Source organism: Otolemur garnettii, unplaced genomic scaffold, assembly GCF_000181295.1.
Source record: "Otolemur garnettii isolate 467f Iridium unplaced genomic scaffold, OtoGar3 scaffold00036, whole genome shotgun sequence".
In the NCBI taxonomy this organism is placed as follows: domain Eukaryota; kingdom Metazoa; phylum Chordata; class Mammalia; order Primates; family Galagidae; genus Otolemur; species Otolemur garnettii.
In genome coordinates, this window is record NW_003852431.1 from 3239809 (window position 1) to 3244374 (window position 4566).

The following is a 4566-nucleotide window of genomic DNA, read 5'->3' on the forward strand; positions in this document are numbered from 1 at the left end:
GTTATTAGACCTTTGTTGGAAATACAACCTGCAAAAATCCTCTCCCATTCTGAGGGCTGTCTGCTTGCTTTACTTACTATGTTCTTGGCAGTGCAGAAGCTGTTTAGTTTGATCAGATCCCAGTAATATGTTGTTGAGGTTGCTTCAATTCCCTGGGGGGGTCCTCCTCATAAAGTATTATCCCAGGCCAATTTTTCAATGGTGGAACCACACCTATGGAGCGTATTGCAAGGGTACAAGTCAAATCTATCAAAAATAGAACACAAATGTCTTAACACTGTGATGAAGTAAATGAGGTGAAAGCTATGTTAATTAGTAGGATGTAAGCACTCCAAATTGTACAAATAATCAACACATTGAATTCCACAAAGGCAAAATGTATTCATGATCTCTCTATATATATGACTTAATAAAAAAAATAATATGCGGTACCTTCAATGAATCCCCAACAATAAAAAAAAATTTAAAAAAAGAATTACATTTCTGGGTCACTAAACCTAGATGGTAGATGGAAGGGCAAGGACATCTTCAGAAATATGTGACATGCCTGCAATTTGGCATTTACTTGGTTACTCTGGATTTTCCAAAGAAAACAAGAAAACCCAAAAAAACAAAGACACTAAAAAAAATTAAAAGACAATGTTAATAATTTTAATATAGAACTAGAAACCTTATAAAAGAATAAAATTCTATTATACAAGTGAAAAACTAATTGAAATTGAGTACTCTATAAGTAGGTATAATAACTAATTAGTTATAATTGACAAGAAAATTAATGAACTAAAAAAAGGTTAAAGAAACTATGGAGCTTGAAATCTACCCTGTAGCCCTAAATATCAAAATACATAAAACAAAAATAAATATGTGAAATTTTTTTTCTGAAAATTTTATTGCTGTGGATTCATTGAGGGTACAAGATGTGTCATACACTTTGAAATTTTAAATTCATCATATTTTAACATATGTCTAGAAGATGGAGTGACATAATTCAAATGTAGATTAATAAAACATGAGAAATAAAATTGATCTAAGTGGTAAGTGACTATACACATATATGTTCTGTATCACAAAACTACTGAATTCACTTTTTTCCCATTATTCTAGGTCATGCAGTATGTCTCAATAAATTTCAAAGGTCTATATTCTGATCACGGCAAATCTAATCTAGAAATCAAACCTGTAATGAAAGAAAATAAGCCTGTATATGTTTGGAAATTAAGATATGTGGATTAAAAATATCATAGCTAAAAGAAGAAATTAAATTTAGTAAAATACTTTGAATGTAAGTCTATAAAATATAACTTAGGACATCTGGTTTACAGTCAAAGTTGCACCTCAGAGATGTTTATGTATATATTTAACAATATATGTATGGGGGCATCGATAGAAATATATGCATACACACATGTATATTACTGTGTATCGCAGTAAATAAAATTTAGAAATAAGTGATGAATGAACCTATCTCCAAAACTTGAAAAATCACATCAGATTACCTGCAGTGGAAATAAAAATAATGATATAATAAATAAAACAGGAAATTAATATAAAATAGGAAATAAATATATACTAGAAAATATCAACTCAATATTGCTCTTCTGAGTAAAGGAATAAAATTGAGGAAGGTTTGCTAAGATTAAGAGAAAAAATGAAGAAAACGTAGTTTTATAAATTCAGAAATTAAAAAGATATAATTATAGACTAAAAAAATTAAAGAGATGGTATAAGAATATTATAAAAATATTTTTATCTCAAATTTTTAATTTTTTTAATTCAAGGAAGTATACTATGAAACACCATTGAAAATATTTTAAGGAAGATATTAGTAAGTCTAAGCTACAGTATGTATTACATTCAACCAAGTTAGTAAAATTGGTTTAATTCTCGAAAACATTTGATATTTTTAAAAGAATCATATTATTAGTATACTCCAAAATCAATTGTGAAATTCAACACATAGGGATTAACTTAGTAAATTTTAGTACGGTAGAACTTTATTGATCTCATACGCTATTTATAAAAATTCCAGTGTATAACTTAAAAAATTAGGAGCAGAGTAAAACTTTATTAATTTCATATAATATCTAAAACAATATGTATGGGAATTATTGTATTTAATAGAAAATAATAGAAGTTTTCCACTGAGATCAGAAATGAGATAAATATTGCTATTACCCATTGGAGAAAAAAAATAACAATAAATATAGAAACTATATAAACTATAGAATGAATAGAATATAGAATATTTCTATATGAAATATAGAAACTATATAATTATTGAAGATAAAAAAAGTGCAGCATCATTAATCACAGATTGTGTGATTTTATTGTTCATGTTGAAAATCCAAAATAGATTACAGTTCAACTTTAGGCTTACTAAATAAGGAGATATTCATTTGCTAAACAAAATGTTTGCATACCTTAATGAAAAATAGTTCAAGAATCACTAATAGTTATTTAAAAATTTATAAAAAACAAAAAATATACTCTGTTCCACGAATAAAGGCTTTATGTTAAAAGGATATCAGTTTTCGCTAATTGATGTGCAGATACGGTGAAATTTAAATCAAATTTATATTTGGTTTTGAAAATGGGTGCAGTTGTTGATGCTGTAGACTTATTCACAAATTTATATAAATATTCAAAAATACGCAAGATAAACTTAAAAAAAAACTGAAAAGTGAATGTAAGAGGAGGAAAGGGAGGGGAAGGAGAAATAACAGGAAAATTTTTAGAACTTACACTATCAACTTTGTTGTAAAGCAAAAGTGATGAAAATGGTGTGATCTAAGCAGAATGATAAATTAAAACTAAAGAAACAGAATAAAGGATCAGAAATAGACTCCCATGTATATAGAAATTGTAATTATGATGAACATGCCAAACAGAAGATAGAAAAAAGATGGTCTTTTCCATATGAAACGTCCTTAGGTCGTTTACGTGAACTCACATAAATCCTCAGTCTTACTCCTTAAACCCATATCAGTCATGGTTGGATTGAGGAGCTCAATGTAAAAGTAAAATGGCAAAGCTTCTAGAAGATGCAGGAAAAGCTTTCAGATAGGAAACTATTTCTTACCCAGGACATATGAAGTACTGACAAAGGAAAAGTTTGGCAGATTGAATTCTAAGGATTACAGAAACATATGTTATCAAAGTTGAAGGTGATCTGCAGGCTGTTATAAGTATTTGCAACTAATTTATATAATAGAGGATTTCATCTAAAATATACAAATAAAATCTACTCATAATTTTCAATAAAAGAATAAAAAATGGAAAGTGTATTTTATTAATAATGCCAAAATTGCCAGTAAACATGAGAAATTGGTTTTTTAGTTCATTAGTTTTAAGGTAAATTCACACTGAAACCACAATTAGTGCACATCTAATAGAATGACCTTGACTGACAGTTGTGTAGAAGGGGGCTCCCAAATTGGCTCACCTCCAACAAGCCCCACATCCTATTTGACACAAATGTTGCCTACTTACTCACTGGACGGATGAACTCCAAATCTTTACCAATGATCAAGGACTTCTTATATTCCTCCTGGCATTCTTTTGTTTTCCATATTTTGAATTTTTCTAGGTTTTATTGGTTTGTTTTTTTTTCATGTTGTGACTCCTCCTCACCATCCTACAGGAGATTTTTTTCTCTAGATTTAACTGGCCGAGGAAGCTACTTTCAAGGGGCAGTCTCTCAACGATTCACTCTCTTCAGAGTGAGGGGATAGAGCACAGTGTACCATCCCAGACATAAGATTAATGATAGCAATAAAAATCGCTGAAATCTCTTACAAGGCCAGCAGCGCCATGTGTCACTTCGCAAGGTAATGCTGCCTGGCCTAGGGAAGTCTGGAGGGCAAGGCCACAGCACAGATGCAACTCTCATCAACTTCAAAATAAAGATTACCCTTTATGAAAGAAACTTACCCAAAGTAAATACAGGAATAAATGGGGGGAGAATCTCTCATCCTCTCAGAATCATGTCCAGATGGCCACCCCTCCTATCACTTTGTCATCTGACCTCCAAACTGTATCTAGACACTGTCCAGTTCCCATAACCTGCAAATAAACTGCTTGGGAACAAAATGAGGTGCAAGATTCAGCATTGCTTCCTTTCGAGGGGTGGGGAACCTGAAACTTTGGGGCCACATATGCCTTCTGGATCCTTGAGTGAGGCCTTTTGAATAAGTCCTGTTAATAAAGACATATGTTCTGTGATGTTTGGATTTGGTCAAGGGGCCATGAATGGAGATCTGGAAAGCCACATGTGGCCCCAAGGCTGCTGGTAGCCAACCAAATATCAAAGAAATGAAGACATATAGAAATGAAAACTCACCACTCACCATATTATCTACGCCTACAAGAACTGGTCGCCTTATGTTAAGGATTTCTAATGGTATGCTCATACAATTTTATAATATGTTAGAAAATAATGTCCAATATTAAATAACCCATTGCAATTATGATTAGCCCTCGGCCACCTAAAACACAGAATTCTTTATAATGAGAGGAGAGGAGGGATTTATTATCTTTATATCTAATTAATGTCCTAAGAGTTTATTA